We start from the raw sequence: 18,259 nt of genomic DNA on the forward strand, positions 1-18,259 counted from the left end.
TTTTCAACAGCCCATTGGGGAGAAAGATTTAACCTTCGTCTCTTTGCTGACCAACCTCGTAATGAAGCTTTTTCCCCTTCTACAAGAGCGGGTATCCTGTTTAGCTAATGGGTGCATTGGGCTGTGAGCCCTTCCTTGATTACAATACTTGGGTGGCTTCCATGTTTTAGCTATTATGAATAATGATGCCATGAACATGGGTGTTGAAATATGTCTTTGAGAACATGCTTTCAACTCCTTGGTGGGGTATACACCCAGAAGAGGAATTGCTGGGTCCTATATAATTATATTTTTAATTTTTTTTAAGAATTGTTATACTGATTTCTACAGCAACTATATATTCCCACCACAGTATACAAGGGTTCCAACTTCTCCACATCTTGGCCAACAGTGGTTCTATTCTTTTTCTTCTTTTTCTTTTTTTTTTTTTTTTTGATAGATGCCATCCTAATGAATGTGAAGTGGTCTCTCACTGTGTTTCTGATTTGCATGTCCCTAATGATTACTGATGATGAGCATCTTTTCATATGCTTATTGGTTATTTGCAGATCTTCTTTAAGCAAATGTCTACTTATATACATTGTTCACTTTTGATTTGAGTTGTTTGTTTTTTGTTGTTGAATTTAGGAGTTCTCTATCTATTCTGGATATTAAGCCTTTGTCAGATACATGGTTTGCAAATATGGTCGCCCATCCTATGGGTTGTGCTTTTACTCTGTTGATAATGACTTTTGAGGCACAAAACTTTTTAATATCCATGAAGTCCAGCATATGTATTTTCCTATTTTATTGGCTGCTCTTGGGTGTCAGAACCATGAAATCATTACCAAATCCTATCTTGTCAAGTTTTGCCTTATGTTTTCTTCTAAGAGTATTATAGTATTAGCACTTACACTTAGGTATTTGATTCACTGGGAATCAAGTTATGTATACAGTGTTAGGTAAATGTCCAAGTTGATTCCTTTGCATGTAGATATCCACTATTTCCAGCACAACTTGTTGAAAAGACTTTTCCCCATTTAATAATCTTGGCACCCTTGTCAAACATCATTTGATCACATGGGTGAGGGTTAATTTCTGGGCTCTCAATTCTGTTTCCATTGCTCAATATGTCTGTCTTTATGCTATGACAATGCTGTTTTGATACTGTAGATTTATAGTAAGTTTTCAATCAGGAAGAATCAGTCCTCCAACTTAGTATCTCCTTTCAAGATTATTTTTGGTATCTGGGCTTATTTGAGATTCCATAAGAATCTTAGGATGGTTTTTTTTCTATTTCAGCACAAAACGCCCTTGGGATTTTGATAAGGACTGCGCTGCATTTGTTGATCTCTTTGGATAATGTTGACACCGTCACAATAAGGAGTCTTCCAATCCACGGTGATCGGATGTCTTTCATTTCTAATAGTGCCGGATGGCTGTTCAGGTTGAGGGGGCGGCACTCCTCGAGGTAGTCATGCAGAAACCCACAGTTCCTCCTCACTGAGCCTTCACCATTTCCTTAGAACCCATCGACAGTCAACAGAGGGCAAAATGCATGTAAAATGCACGCAGGAAGTTTTCAAAGATTGGATGTGCATGGAACACACATTTCTTCCACTCCTCTCCATTAGCAAGAACCATGGACTGAAGCAGCAGACCCTAACACATGGAGACTGCAGACTCACCCAGCAGACCCCAACAAATGGGGACTGTGGACTAACTAAGGGCCAGGGACTCGGGTTCCTGGCAGAACCATCTGGCAGCTCAAGCTGAACCGCTAAACTTTTGCCTGGCACTGCTGACTAACCAAGTGCTAAGACTGATGCTCTCTTAGAGCATCCTGTCAGTCTAGACTGACCCACTGACCCTGGACTGGAAAGCCAGTTAGATCAGGAGCTCAAGGCAAACAGAGTGGATCTCAGATCCAAGAGGAATTTACCCACAGCCCTCAGAAACAGCGAAAAAGATGGAGAACTCAAAGGTTTTGCGGGTACCAATGACTGTGTTTCTCATCCTCGAAGCCATCAGGCGTCTCCTTTGGATCCCACTGCTGCCACCAAACTGGTACAAAACAAAATAAAATTCAGTAAATTTTAAACATCTAATTGGCTTTATTCAACAGTTCATGAATCAGGCAGCATCCAGTCTATCAGAGAGAAAGGATCTCCAAGGAGTTCTACAAAATGAAGGATTTTATAGGCAGAAGGGAGCAAGAACAAGGAAGTTACACTAGATAAAAAAGCGGGTTGGTTACTGCAAGGTTACTTTCCTTTAGAGGATGGCAGGGCTCTATCAGGAAGATGACCTACCTGCTGCGCATGAGGTGATTCCTGATTGACTGGTTTAAGATTCTATTCCTGGGAGGGCCAAAAGTCTAATTAAGTCTCGACTTGTTTATGTGAGGCATAGCCTAAGCGGCTCCATTTGGGCCTGGTGTCTTGTTTTAAACACATGACTTCTGCTGGTCCCTGCTTTCCCCAGTTACACCCCAGCTGTCCCTTCACTGACCATTGTTGGTCACACACCCACTGCACCTGCCTCCAGTCCTTTCCCTTCAACACCGTAATCTCACACACAGCTCCTCCCGACACTATCATGACGTCTCCCACCACACGTCGCCTATATTTTCCACACTGCCATCAAGATGCTTCACAAACACCACCACCATTTATGTCCAATGGGCTGAGAGGCCTGCCCGTGCACTGGGAATCAGGAGTTGCAGGGTCTGTCAGTTGGCCTCCAATCACCTATTGTACCCCAGCTGAAGGGCTTACCCTGGGGAGACACTCAGTTGTACCCAACTCAATCGCACAACAACATCTTTGCCCCAGGCTTCCTTCAAAATGCTCCACCCACTTTCTGCCCCAACTGCTCCTTGAGGAGTTATTTTGGGGTAGCCTTCGAGGCCACCTTGGTGATTTTGTGCTCAGGCCCAAACAGCTCTTGGCCCACAAACACTTTAACCATACCCCCTGAAATCATATAGCATAGGTAACTAGTGAATGGGTGCAAATTACTGGTTTTACTGCCAAAGGCCGTAATGAATATTTCACACTAGGAATATCCACTTTTGGGTTTTACTGTAGGATGATATCACAAGGCTCTCACCCAGTGAGGTTCTCTCTTCCCCAGCCCTCTGAGCAGATTTCTCCAAGCTATATTCTGCAATACATCATTGTCTCTATCTCAGCCTGCTTCCCTCAGGTTGCAGGTCCCCTGAGATTCCTGCTCTGACTGGCTACCACCAACCCATAGAGACACTGTCAGTCCTATAGGACTGGGTGTTCAGTTCTACTAGGACTGACTGACTGGACTGGACACAGGTGCGGTGGCCCTACCCACGCAAAATCAGGTAACTGAGGCAACCAAGAAGTATCGAAAACCGTAACCCAACATCGACAACAACTCCATAAGACCCTATCCTAGCCCTTGTGGAACAGTCTGATGAGTCTCTTGCCTAAATGGTTTTAGAGAATGGCCTGGCCCTAGACTGTCTATACCAACCAACGAAGGAGGGGTTTTTGCCTTTCTTAGAACCACTTGCTGAATGTACATCAACACACAAGTTCAAACCTACCTCCACCAGATGGCCCAAGAGGTTAAAATATTGCGTAATGTTACCTAAATCTTTTAAAAGATACCCAAGGCCCCCGAGATCACTGACCTATTTTCATGGCTGGTCTTTCCAAGTTGGAGACAATGGAAACAGACTGGATTTTAGACTGTTGTTTGTACAATTATAGGATCTGTTACTATAGCCATCATCGGATATTTACTCTCTTGGCTACAATGTGCCCTATCCCTAATAACTCTATTAATTACCCTTATTAACTATCCCAACCAACTTTAAATTAACTAAATTAAAATTAATCAGTACCCTGATTAATTTAAAAAATTCAAAATTTTTATGGAGAAGCTACTTAACACAGAATACACTGTTGTAAGCATTTAAAGTATACAGTTCAGTGCCATTTAGTACAATGATTATGTCGTGTGGTTATCACCACTAATTCCAGAACATTTTCAACACCCCCAAACAAACCCATACAATGAGTATTTTCTCCTAACCCAAGCCCATGAAAACAACTCATCTGTTTTCTCCCCCTATTGATTTGCCTATTCTGGACAGTTCATTCAAATGGCATCGTGCTATCTGTGGCTTTTGTGGACGACTTCAGTGAGCACACATGTTTCAAGGTTCATCCATGGCCGAGCATGTAGCAGTAGCTTATTCCTTTTTATGGCTCCATAATATCCTATATTATGAATAGGGCACATTTGGTTTATGCAGTCATAACTAGATAGAAATTTGGGTTTGTTCCACTTTTGGACCACTGTGAATAATATTGCTTTGAATATCATGGAAAAGTTTTTCTTTGAACATATGTTTCCAATGGTCTTTTGGACATACCAACCTTGTGACTCTCCTGGTCCATGGTAATTCTAGGTTTAAGATTATTAAAAATGGCAAACTGTTTTCTGCAGTGGATGCATCAAATTACTTTCCCACCAGTAATGTATGTGGGTTTCCCATTCTCCATATCTTTACTAACACTTGTTACTTTCCATTATGTTGAGTATAGCTTTCATTTTGATAGTATCACACTATGCTTTGAATTTGCATTTTCCTAATGATTTATGATACTGAGCATCTATCTAGTGCTTATTGGCCATCTGTGTTTCTCCTGGAGACATGTCCATTGCAGCTAGTTACCCATTTTCATTGGGTAACCAATGAAAATGGCTTCATTTCAAATTTCTTTGAATGAAGTTTCATTTCAAACTTCTTTGTTTTTTATAATTGAGTTCTAAGAGATCTACCCCAGGTAGATTCCATGGCTCCAGGCTTCCCGGGGGCTACTAGGAACTCAGGCCCATGGCTCACCACACCACCTGCCAGTTCCAGCAGCCATAGACAGCTCTCATGGAACCAAGCTTCTCACAGGCTTCTACAGAACCAAGCCCCCAGCCCACCGAGGTGCTTGCTGACTCAGGCGGCCCCAGGCAGCTCCCATGGCACCAGGCACCGGCAGGTTCCCATGAACCCAGTCTTCCATCTTGACCCAGAGCCTGCTGGCTCCTGCAATGTCAGGTAGCTCCTGTGGCCCCAGGCTTCCAGGAATCCAGACTTCTGGCCTACCACAGCACAAACTGTCTCATGGCCCAGGCTTCTGGCAGGCTTCCGTGAGCCAAGACTCTCAGATCATCCCAACTCTGGCCAACTCTCATGGCCCTGGATGACTCCTGTGGTCACAGGCTCTCAATGAGGACCTGCCAAACCAGGGTCCAGTGGGGTTACTCGTGAACTCAGGGTCCCAGCTGTGCCCAGGGCCAGACACAATACCATGGACCCAAGCTTTCCACTCATCCCAGTACCAGGCTGCTCAAGGACTCCAGCAGCAAGCCTGCCCCTGGACACCACCAGATGGCCTACCCAGGACCCCTAGATGGGCTGAATGTGAAGGCTTTGGTTTACTAAAGCCAGTCTGTAATAAGTGGAAGAAATGCCTACTTCCCCAAATTTGCAGACACCAATGGAAGGTCACAAGGATCATGAATAATCAAAGATCCACGACACCACCAAAGAAAAAGAATAAAACTCCAATGACCGACCAAGAAATGGAGATATAGGAACTATGTGACAAAGACTTCAGAACAATGCTCTTTGAGAAATTCATAAAACTCTAAGGAAACACAGATAGACTACTAAATGAAATAAGGAAATAGTGCATGAACAAGTGAGAAGTTCAACATAGAAACAGAAATCATTAAGGAAAAACAAACAGAAATCCTAGAGTTGAAGAACACAATGACTGAACTGAAGAATTCAATAGAGACCTTCTAAATCAGATTCAACCATGTACAAGAAATAATCAGTGCACTAGAAGATGTGTCATCTGAAATCATCGAGTCAAAGGAGCAAAAAGAAAAAAAGGAACAGATAGGATTGGGGAAAGGCAATGTGAATTATGGGATACCATGAAAAGAAATAGATAAGCATTATTAAAGTACCAGAGGAGAAGACAGGGAGAAAGAAAAAGAAAGTTGACTTAAAAAAGTAGCAGCTGACACCTTCCCAAATCTGGGGAGAGATGTAGACATCCAAGGTCCTGAAGCCGATCAGTCACCCTAAAATTTCAAACTAAAACATTCTTCTCCAAGACATTGTAACAAAACTATCTAAACTCAAAAAAAAGATCAAACAACATGATCAAGTTCAACATGATGCAAATCAATGAATGTGATACACCGCATTGATAGAATGAAAGATAAAAATCCTAAAATAATCTCTCAATGCAGAAAAAGCAGTTTGACAAATTCAACGCCCCTTCATGATAAAAACTCTCAAGAAAGGGTTACAGAAGGAACATACCTGAACATAATAAAAGGTTTACATGACAAACCCACAGCTAACATCATATTGAACAGTGAAAGGTTGAAAGCTTTCTTGCTAAGACAAAGAACAAGACAAGGGAGCCCAGTCTCAACACCACTCTTCAACATACTGCTGCAAGTCTTAACCAGAGACATTTGGCCAGAGAGAGAAATATAAAGCATCTAAATTGGAAATGAAGAAACAAAGTGGTCTCTGTTTGCAGATATGATTTTATGTAGAGAAATACTTAAAGACTCCTCCCCAAACTGTTAGGACTAATAAACAAATTCACTCAAGCTGCAGGAGACAAAATCAACATATAGAAATCTCTTGCCTTTCTCTACACTAACAATGAACTATTTAAAAATGATATAAAGGGCCGGCCCCGTGGCTTAGCTGTTAAGTGTGCGAGCTCCGCTGCTGGCGGCAGGGGTTCGGATCCCGGGCGCGCACTGACGCACCGCTTCTCCGGCCATGCTGAGGCTGAGTCCCACATACAGCAACTAGAAGGACGTGGAGCTATGACATACAACTATCTACTGGGGCTTTGGGGGAAAAAATAAATAAATAAAAATTATAAAAAAAAAGATATAAAGAAAAAAATCCTATTTACAATACCATCAAAAACAGTAAAATACTCATGAATAAATTTAACCAAGAAGGTGAAAGATCTAGAAACTAACAACTATAAGGCACAGATGAAAGAAATCAAAGACACAAAGAAATGAAAAGATATCTTATGCTCATGGATCAGAAGAATTAGTATTGTTAAAATGTTCATGCTACTCAATGCCATCTCAAGATTCAATGCAATTCCTATTAAAATTCCCATGGCATTTTTCAGAGAAATAGAACAAATAATCCTAATATTCATGTGGATCCACAAAAGACCTCCAATAACCAAAGGAACCCCGAGAAAGAAAAAGCTGAAGACATCACAATTTCTGATTTCAAACTTTATTACAAATCTATAGTAATAAAAACAGTATGATACAGGTATAAAATGAGACACCTAGACCAATAGAACAGAATCAAGGACCCAGAAATAAAACCACACACATACAGTTTGCTAACAGTTGACAAGTCAGCTAAGAAGACTCCATGGGGAATGGATAGTTTCTACAACAAATGCTGTTGGGAAAACTGGATAACACATGCAGAAAACTGAAATTGGACCCCTATTTTACACCACTCTAAAAATGATCCCAAATTGAATTAAAGACAAATGTAAGACACCAAATATAAAACAACTAGAAGAAAATATAGAGAAAAAAGCCCCATGAAACTGGTCTTGACAACGAGTTTTTTGGATATAATATCAAAAGTGCAAGCAACAAATGCAAAACTTAACAAGTGGGATGACATCAATCTAAAAAGCTTCTGCATAGCAAATGAAACAATCGGCAAACTAAAGGGGTTAATATCCACAGTATATAAGAAACTCTTACAACTCAACAGCAAAGAAACCAACAAAACAATATAAAAATGGTCAAAGGACCTGAATAGATACTTTTCCAAAGAAGACATAAAAATGGTCAACAGGTACATGAAAAGATGCTCGTAATCACTCATCATCAGTGAAATGAAATCAAAACTACAATGAGATATCACCTCACACCTGCTAGAATGGTTATTCTCAAAGAGACAACAGAAAACAAGTATTGGCGAAGCTGTATAGAAGAGAGAACCCTGTGCACTGATGGTATGAATGTAAATTGCTACAGTCACTATGGAAAAAATATGGAATTTTTCCAAAAAAATAAAAATAGAAATATATATAAATGAGCAATTCCACTTCTGCTTGTATATCCAAAGGAAATGAAGTCACTATTCTGAAGAGATATCTGCATCCCCATGTTCATTTCAACATTATTCACAAACAGAGAACATGGACACAATCCAGGTGTCCATCAATGGATAAATAGATAAAGAAAATGTGAGATATATGTATACATGTAATATATAATGGGATATTATTCAGCCATGCAGGAGAATGAAATCCTGCATTTTGAGATACCATGGATGGACCTTGAGGCATTGCGCTAAGTGATATAAGTCAGACAGAGAAAGACAAATACTATATATTCTCACTCATATGTGAAATCGAAAAAAGCCCAACTCAAAGGAATAGAGACAAGAATGGGTTTCCCAGGGTCCCAGGGTTAGGGTAAATGGGGAGATGTGAGTCAAAGTGCACAAGTTTCTAGCTGTAAAATGAACAAGTTTTGGGGATCTAATGTACAGCATGGTGACCATAATTAACAATACTATATTCTTATAGACTTGAAAGTTGTTAAGAGAGTAGATCTTGAAAGTGATCACTAGAAAAACCAAGTTAATTATGTGAGGGAATGGAGATGTTAACTCACGGTATTGTGGTAATCCTTTCACAAATCACCATCTTGGACACCTAAAACTTACATATGTTATATGTCACCAATATTTAAAGAAATTAAAAAAAAAAAATCTCTCAAAAGTAAAACCCAGGACCAGATGACTGCACTGGTGAATTCTACCAAACATTTAAAGAAGTATTAAAAACAAGACTTCTTACACTCTGTCAAATATTGAAAAAGAGGGAACACTTCCAAGCTCACTTTACGAGGCCAGCATTACCCTGATACCAACACTAGACAAGGACACTAAAAGAAAATAAAATTACAGACTATTATCCCTGATGAACATAGATGCAAAAATCCTCAACAAAATACTAGCAAATTAAAAATGAATTCGATAGCATATTAAAAGAATTATACACTACCACCAAGTGAAATTTATTCCTGGTATACAAGGGGAGTTCAATATACAAAAATCGATCAATGTAATAAGCCACATCCAGAAAATGAAGGGGAAAAAAATGACCAACTCAATTGATGCAGAAAAACCATTTGACAAAATTCAACGCCCTTTCATGATAAAACACTCAACAAACTAGGAATAGAAGGAAAGTGCCTCAACATAACATAAGCCATATATGAAAAACACACAGCAAACATATTACTCAATGATGGAAGACTGAAAGCTTTTCCTCTAAGATCAAGAACAAGGCAAGGATGCTCACTTTCACCACTTCTATTCAACACAGTATTGAAAGTTCAAGCCAGAACCATGAGGCAATAAAAATAAATAAATAAATAAAAGGCATCTAAATTGGAAAGAAATAAGTAAAATGGTCTCTGTTTGAAGATGATATCATGTCCTATGTAGAAAATCCAAAAGACTCCACAAAAAAGACGTTTCATCTAACAAATGAATTCAGAAAAGTAGCAGGATACAAAGTCAACACACAAAAATCGGCAGCATTTCCATACACGAACCATGAGCTCTCTGGAAAGGAAATTACAAAAACAATTCATTTATAATAGTATCAGAAAGAATAACATGCTTAGGAATTAACTTAACCAAGGAGGTGAAAGACTTACACCATAAAAACTACAAAACATTTCAGAAAGAAATTAAAGAAGACATTCATAAATGGACACACATCCCATGTTCATGGATTGGAAGGCTTACTATTGTTAAAGTGTCAGTATTACCCAAAGCAGTCTACAGATTCAATGTATTCCCTATCCAAATCCTAATGATATTTTTTGCAGAAATAGAAAAACCCTTCCTAAAATTCACATGGAATCTCAAGGGACTCAGAATAGCCAACAACAATCTTGCAAAAGAAGAACAAAACTGGAGGACTCACACTTCCTGATTTCAAAACTTACTACAAAGCTACAGTAATCAATAGTATGGTATTGTCATAAAGACAAACATAGAGACCAATAGCATAGAATAGCGAGCCCAGAAACAAACCCTCACATATATGGTCAAGTGATTTTTGACAAGTGTGCCAAGACCGTGGAATGGAGAAAGGTTTCTTTTCAACAAATGGTGCTGGGAAAACTGGATATCCCCTTGCAAAATCTTGAAGCTGGACCCCATCCAACACTATATACAAAAATTAACTCAAAATGGATCAAGGACATAAATGTAAGACCTCAAACAAGAAAATTCTTAGAAGAAAACATGAGATTAAATCTTCATGACACCAGACTTGGCAATGATTTCTTGGATATGACACCAAAGGCACAGGTAACAAAAGAAAAACAATGGAAAAATTGGACTCCATGAAAATTTTATAAGTTGGTACATCAAAAGGCACCCACAGAGTGGGAGAAATTATTCGCAAATCATATTTCTGACAAGAGACTGGTATCCAAACTATACAGAGAAGTCCTAAATTAAACAACTAAAAAACAAGCCAATTAAAAAATGGGCATGGATTTGAAGACTCCTTTGCGAAAGAAGACTTAGAAATGGCATATGAGCACATGAAAAGATGCTCAACACCACTAATCATTAGGGAAATACACATCAAAACCACAAAACCACCTCACACCCACTAAGTTGAGTGCTATCGAAAAGACAAAACAGCAAGTGTTGGCTAAGATGCGGTGAAATGGGAACCCTTGTACACTGTTGATAGGAACATAAAATGGTGCAGCTGCTATGGAAAACAGTGTAGATGTTCCTCCAAAAAATTGAACATAGAATTATCATGTGATCCAGCAATTCCACTTCTGCATATACACCCAAAAGATTTGAAAGCAGAGCCTTGAAGAGATATTTGTACACCCATGTTCATAGCAGTATTATTTACAATAGCTAAAACGTGGAAGCAACCCAAGTGTTTATTGACACATGAGTGGATACACAAAATGTAGTATATCCATACAATGGAATATTATTCAGTCTTAAAAAGGAAGCAAATTCTCCAATACGCTATACATGGATTAACCTTGGAGACATTATGCTAACTGAAATAAGCCAGTCACAAAAAGACAAATACTGTATGAACTGAGAGTAGTCAAATCATAGAGAGAGTAAGTAGAATGGTGGCTGCCAAGGGCTGGGGAAGGGGAGAAGGGAGGGTTATTGTTTAATAGGTATAGAGTTTCAGATTTACAAGAGTTATGGGGATGAATAGTGGTGATGACTGTACAACTGTGGAAATGTATTTAACGCCATTGAAGTATACACTTAAAAATGGTTAAGATGAAACACTTTTTGTTATGTATATTTTGACTCAATATACAAAAAGGAAAAAAAAATAAATGAGCTATCAAGTCACAAAAAGACATAGTGGACACTTAAATACATACTGCTAAGTGAAAGAAGCCAACCGGAAAAGGCTATATACACCGTTCCATAGTTTTCATATATTCCAATTACACGACATTCCAGAAAAGGCAAAACTATAGAAACAGTATAAAGATCAGTGTTGCCAGGAGTTGGGGGGCAAGGGACGAAGAGGTAAAGCACAGGGATTTTAGGGCAATCCAACTCTTCCATAGGATACTGTCGTGGTGCATACATGAGATTATGCATTTGTCAAAATCCAAGTACATGACAGCAAGACAATGAACCTTAACGTAAACTACGGACTTGGTTATGAACGCTGTATGAGCCTCAGCTCCTCACTTGTAAGGAATGGACTGCACTAACACAGGTGGTCACGCAGGATGTTAACCGTAGGGGAAACTGTGGGGGAGGAGGGAGAAATGCTCTGCACTCTCTGCTGAATTTCTCTGTCCATCTAAAACTTTCCTAAAAAACAATCTATTAATTAAAAAATAATCAATGGAAGGTAGGGAGTGGGTAGAAATATGGACGAAACAGGAATATCAGTATATTAATAAATGTTGAAGCTGAGTAATAGAGACATGGGGAGCTATCACACTTTTCTCTTTAATTTGTGTATGTTCAAGGTTTTCCACAATAAAACATTTTTAAAGCTCCAGATTAAATCTAGATTATATGTACAAGGAATCAAAGAATGTGAAGAAAACAGATATTTTTGAAGCAAGTACACTGAGGGAACATGCAATCACACTGGATAGAGAGTGAACGTCCTGGTTCTACCAGGAAGGTTCAGAGATCAGTGAGCAAGGCAGGTGACAGCACAGTCAGGGAAGTGACAGATAATGATCACAGAAAAATGTTTGCCCTCACTAATCACAGAAATGCCAACCATGGGCCCTGACAGAACTGCCCCAGGATTTACAATGTCATGACACCCAGAATTAGAGCGGGCTCAGGGACAGAGCACCACGTCCTGTGAGAATGCCAATCAGCACCGGCTTTCTGGAGGGCAAATCTCTCGAACCCTGGAACCTGCAGGCCACTGGCCCGGCTGCTCTGTTGTATGGAATCTGTCCAAAAACAAAGGGATTGGGTACAGATGATGGACTGAATAAACACATGTAGAGCCCCTTTGACATAGAATCCCTTAAAAATGACCCAAAGATTCCTTCATTGATGAACAAATTCATAATAGCCTTGGGAACCATCAAGAGAGCCGACATTTTGATGAAAACATCAAAGAGAGTCAACAGTTGGTGATCGGAGATCCCAGTGGGGAGCTCCATGTGAGCCATGAAGACCAAGCCAGGGTGTCCTCTCTCCCTCTCCCTCCTCCCCCTGCCGTTCACCTAACACCTTCTGCATCGCCCCTCCACTCCCAACCACTGCCCACCTCACGCTCCAGCAATACAGGAGCAGAGGCACAGGGCGCCCTTTCCATGAACACATCTGTCCTCTTGCTCTCTGCCCGTCGCCAGGCAGCGGAGCTCTCTTGATATTAGTACAGCCATGTTTGGCCACTCCATTGACCTACAGTCATCAGCACAAAAAGAAATATAAAAGCTGCTTTCTGCATGGTGGGAACTGGCCCTTCTCCCATGGATATAGTTGCAATGTGTAAAAAATTCAAGGCCCTTCGGGCGCCGCAGCCTGGGGCAGACTGGCCATCTGAGCTAGGCTGGGAGGATAAGCAGGGTAAACAATGCACGTACACAACTACTGGGCTGGGACGATAGCCAGAGGGTGGGGCTCAGTGCATGTACGCCACTGATAACCATTTGTGCAGGGGAACATTGAATGCTTTCTCTGTAAACTCTGTAACTGCTTATATAAACTGCTGGAGACTGAGACCCGGTGAGAGTTCCACCTGTGGAAGGGACGCCTTGCCCAGGACGTGTGATTCCCGCCCAGCAGTGTCAATTGACAGGACTCTCCCAGCAGTGGGGCATGGATGTTGTGAGTAATTGATTTATTGTGAAGTAATTGATCTGATGTGTTCTCTTTTCAGTCAACCTGGTGTTTCTCTTTCTGGTTGACTTGTGTCATTTCACTTCAGTCGATCTGGTGTTTCCTTATCTGATAGATCTGATGTTTTTCCCTCTTATTATATGACCTATTCAAATGTGCTGCTATCTCAGCCGATGTGGATGTTTTCCCTTTCCAGTTGAGCTGGTGTTTTTTCCCTCTTATTATTTGACCTATTCAGATCTGTTTGCGGACCTTTACCATCCTCTCTATAATAAAATTTACCTTCAGTCCATTTGTTTGGAGTGGAAAGTTTCTTTTACGTCTCCAATCGAATCCCCAAACCTCTCATAACAGGAGCCCAGCCCGGCACCTCCTCAGGGCCCAGCAGACTCCTCCTCCCCATCTGGTCCTACCTGCAGCACAGACACCTGCTAGCTAATCTCCGCCTTACAAACAAAACTCTCCCTTGGACCCATGCTCTCTTTTGGTTATTGTCCACTTTCGCAACTCCCCTTCATGGCTAAACCTCTTAAATAAAGTGCCTCATACCTACTGCCCTCCCATGGACCCCCTTCACTCAATCTAGACCCAGCTTCATTCCCACCCTCTCAAGGAGACTGAGGTCACCAGTGATCCCCTGTGGCCGAGTCCAGCCATCTTCTCTCCATTCTGATCAGAGCTGTATCCCACCCAGCTGAGCACCCCTCCTTTCTGCAATACCCTTTCCCCTCATGGTTCCTGCAACTTCATGCTCCACCATTTCAGGCCCCTTTCCTGGACCCTCTTCAGCTGCACCTCTGCAAACACTGCCTGCTCCTAGGCTGGGCCCTGGTCCCTTCTACAGCTACAGTGTCTCCAGGAAACCTCATTCAATTCCACGGTTTTAAATATCTCTGACCTCATCCCAACTCTGCTGACACACTGATGCAACTTTAAGAGGTTAGGTGCTAGCTCCCCAGCATCAGCACCTAAGGACTATCTCAGACTCGATTCGTCTCAAAATTTCACTGTCATATGAGTTCCAAAATAGCATCAAATCTTTCCAAAGGAGGAAAAATTTTGATACAATAAACAGTTGTGAAGAAAGTAACCAATAAAAGGTATACTTACATCCAATCATGGTTGCTTGATGGGGAAAATAAGAACACAGAACTAAGATCAGATATTCTCAAGCTGGGGACCGGAAGGTGATGAGTTGGGAGTGTAGAACACAGGAACTGATCAACTCTAAGCATTTACAGAAAGAGAGGCAGAAATGGTTGTTCCTAAAAGCTGAAAGACACCCACTAAAAGAAGAGAAAAATCATGAGAAAACCTAACAAATTAAAAATTAAATTAAATGGTAGACTCACATTCCAATTTATCAATAATCACAATTGTAAATGGATCAAATTGCTCTATAAAAACATGAAGGCTCTCAAGTTGAGTTAAAATATTGTTAAAAAATAAAGGGATATAATATGGTTCAAAATAAGGAGATAAAGAAATAAGACTTTAAATGGGACAAACAGGGGTTTTCTGTGTTGATAACTGTCAGGGACACTTATGCACCTAACAATATGGTCTTGAAACATAAAGCAAAATTGGACAAACAAGAAGACACAGGCACCCCAAGGGAGGTGACTTCCCTTTCCACAGGGAAACCTACCTTACCTCTCTTAAAAAGCCACAGGTCAAGTGATACAGTAAGTTAGGAAACAGATCTGCTGACAAACACAAAAAAGCTAGATCTAGCCTCAGCCCCAGGGACAACGTAAGCATCTAGTGGAGAGCGAACATTCTCCTCAAACCACAATGAAACAGTCACCACAATGGACTGTGTGCTAAGCCACAATGAAATCTCTAAAGAGTCCAAAAAGCAGAAATCTATAAGTGACCATATTACTGGAACTTAAAGCAATAAAAGTAAAAAATAATCACAAAATATTGGCTCCCCTCCCCCAACCTATCCACTTGAAAATCTGTCCACACCCTTCTAAATCTCTCAGGTTAAAGAGGGAATCCAGACAGACAGGAGAAACTCTTTAGAAATGAACAGCAATGAGAGCAGCATGAGGCAAATCCATGACATGGGGACAAGGGGACAGAAGAAGGGACACAGCCTCCACTGCAGGTATCAGGGAATATCAACTCTACACGAAGAAGCTGAGCACTTCCCTCCAAAGCCAGAACAACACCACAATAAAACCAATGACAGCAGAATGAAGGGAGAATTCACCAGGCAGGAATAACAACATAGACCTGAACAATGGAGTCAAGGGCTGGCTGTCTGGAAAGACCTGTAACAGTGAGAAACCTTGGGCAGTCTGACCAAGAAGAACAGACAAAGGCACCAAGAGGAACAGACAAAGGCACCAAATTGTACCATCAGGTACGAGAAACTACAGAAACAGCTTTAACGTGATAGGAGAACATAGTGGATAACTCTGACCAGGATATCAGTGGTACTCAACTGGAGCTGTCCTTCCCCTAGGATGCATCTGGAAACACGCGGGATGGGTTTTGTTTCTTGTTTTGGGTTGTTCTACTGGTTGTTGCCCCTGGGGTCCCGGAGATCCTGAACATCCTGTCACATAGACCCGTTTCCCTCTTGAAGTGTTACTGACATCTGGGAAGACAAGCACTGATCCAGATTAAATGAACAATGTAGTAGGAAAATGTTTTCCATGGATGTATAACAGGCAAAAGATGGTACCCTCAATATGTAAGGAATATCGAGAAACCAATGTTTACAACTACTAAACTGTAAGAGAGCAGGAAAATCAGAAACATAGCCAAGAAACACACCAAAAATATATCGAACCTATTAGCACAGGTGGAGAAATATGTAGGTAAAGCACAGGAAACAGTGGAGGAGATTGCACACCAAATTTTACTTCCGACAAGGAATAAAAGTTGGGAGGTAGGTGAGAAATAGGAGTTTTTACCACTTCTTAGCTTATGTATTTCTCTAATGTTTTAATTTTTACAAAAGAGAATGTATTCTACTCAAAAAGATGTTTCAAATTTTAAAGAAATTATTAAAATGTTCAAAATGACTTCAGTTCAAGGATATTCATTAAAACATGTATGGAAAACACCTCGCCATGACTTTAAGTCTCCTATAACTTTTCCAATAGTTTACTATGTCGATTTTATTTCACATTTAGATTCAAACTCATTGGAATTTACATTTGTGTGAGGGATGCAACAGAAGCTGATTTTCTCCTGTTCAAGTGGAAAACCAACGATCCAGGTACCATTCATTGGGTAGGTCTGGCTTTCCCAGGTGACCTGCAATGCCTCCTTTCCCACCTGCTTAACTCTGACAACTACCGCTGCCTCTCGAGGGCCCTAGAGCAAACGGGGTGAGCTCTGCAACCTGGGCTCCCTGTCTGTGAGGGGCGGCTACCAGCAGAGCCTTCTCCCAAGACAGCAGCAGGCATGCTGCACACAGAAGTGCTCAGAGGCCTTCTGCTGTGGAGCAGGAAACTCCTCATGAGGAGCAGGCAGTGGGGGAGCCCCGAGCCCCAGGGCTGACCTCGGCTGGGGGCAGCAGGCTGCTAAGGCAGGGAGCCCCCTCCCTTCAGCTCGTCCAGCTCCTCCTGCAGAGTGCGCACCTGGCTGTCGGCAGCTGCCCCTCTTCAGCTTGCTGTCCTTCTCCACCTGCTCCCGCAGGCGGCACCTGTGCTCCTGTTCCCCGGGGAGCAGAAGCAGTAGGAGTGCAGCGAGTCGAGGAGTTCTTGGGCCCCAGAGCTGACAGGATGACCCCGCTGAGGGACCGGGGGCCGGTGTCGCTGTGTTCACCCTGCACATCTTCCACGGCTGGCTCCAGGGTGACATCTGTTGGAGGGTGAGGGGCTCTGGGAGGGTTTCTGAGGCATCATTGTGAATGATGAACTTGGGGGATCTGGGCCAAGCTCTCATCAGGCCCAAGGCTGGTCCCACTGTAGGTGGGCTCCACATCTCTCTTCAGCCTCTTTCGGTCAACAGCCTCTCGAGGGACAGATGGCATCTCTTGAGTGTGTGCTGAGGAGAAACTGTAAGAAGGAAGCCAGCCAATAAATCTGCACGCCTCAGATCCTGAGGGATAAAGTCACCCACGGAAATGCCACACTTATCCAGCAGGCCCTGGCTGGGCAGAGGGGGTCTCATCGCCAGCATCTACAGCAGACCTGTTTGCATCTCCCTGGCTGCCTCACACTGTGGAGGCCACACTGTCTCCTGGAGTTCCTTCCAGAGACTCTGTGCCCGCTCCTGACTGGTGGCTTCCTGGGTGGCACTGAGTGCAGGTTCGCCCTGCAGAGGGGCTTGCATCAACTTGTGGGACCTTGGCTGGGCCCTCAGGTTTTCCCTCGAGGATGAGGATGAACCTGAAGCTCCTTTCCCATCTGCTTCACTCGCATGTTCCTCTTGTCCCCGGTGGCTACCTTGGTGTCATTTCTCCTGGGGCGGCCACGGCCTTCAGCCCCTCCTTCTCAATCAGGTGGAAGATGGAGGGCAAGGCCATGGGCTTGAGCACACAGTACTGACTTTCCAGCCTGTCCCAGAGTTTTTTTTGGTGAAATGGTCACTACAGACGAAAGAATACTTAGTAGGGTCCAGTCATCCCTGTTAACAGCTTTTAGCAACTGGACAAGATGTTTTTGAGTCCTTTATGTGGAGCCTGCAAGGATACATGAGAAAGTAATTAAAAAGAAAGAATTAAATGTCTCCCCCTAAAATAATCAATTATAAAAGCAAAACAAGTGTTTTTGGGAACACCCACACTTAGGATTTTTGCCCATTTAAACTTTTAGTAGAGATTTAAGGAACACCTTC

At 41.9% G+C, this 18,259-nt stretch overlaps 1 protein-coding gene across 3 annotated transcripts in view; it reads right to left on the reverse strand.

Moving 5' to 3' along the window:
• LOC131418961 (ral guanine nucleotide dissociation stimulator-like) overlaps positions 1 to 17,954 on the reverse strand; it is a 267,073-nt gene extending 249,119 nt beyond the window's left edge. Inside the window, exons 1-2 of one of the 3 annotated variants that reach the window (XM_058563523.1) lie at positions 17,059 to 17,954; positions 1,922 to 2,043 (exon numbers count right to left, since the gene is read on the reverse strand). The gene's annotated coding sequence lies outside the window, so the exon portion shown is untranslated. Of the gene's footprint in view, positions 1 to 1,921; positions 2,044 to 16,979 lie in introns of all 3 variants that reach the window. The other 2 variants (XM_058563522.1, XR_009223083.1) reach the window with 2 other exon arrangements.
• Between the last annotated feature and the right edge of the window lie 305 nt (positions 17,955 to 18,259).

Source organism: Diceros bicornis, chromosome 20 (assembly GCF_020826845.1).
Source record: "Diceros bicornis minor isolate mBicDic1 chromosome 20, mDicBic1.mat.cur, whole genome shotgun sequence".
Classification (NCBI taxonomy): Eukaryota; Metazoa; Chordata; class Mammalia; order Perissodactyla; family Rhinocerotidae; genus Diceros; species Diceros bicornis.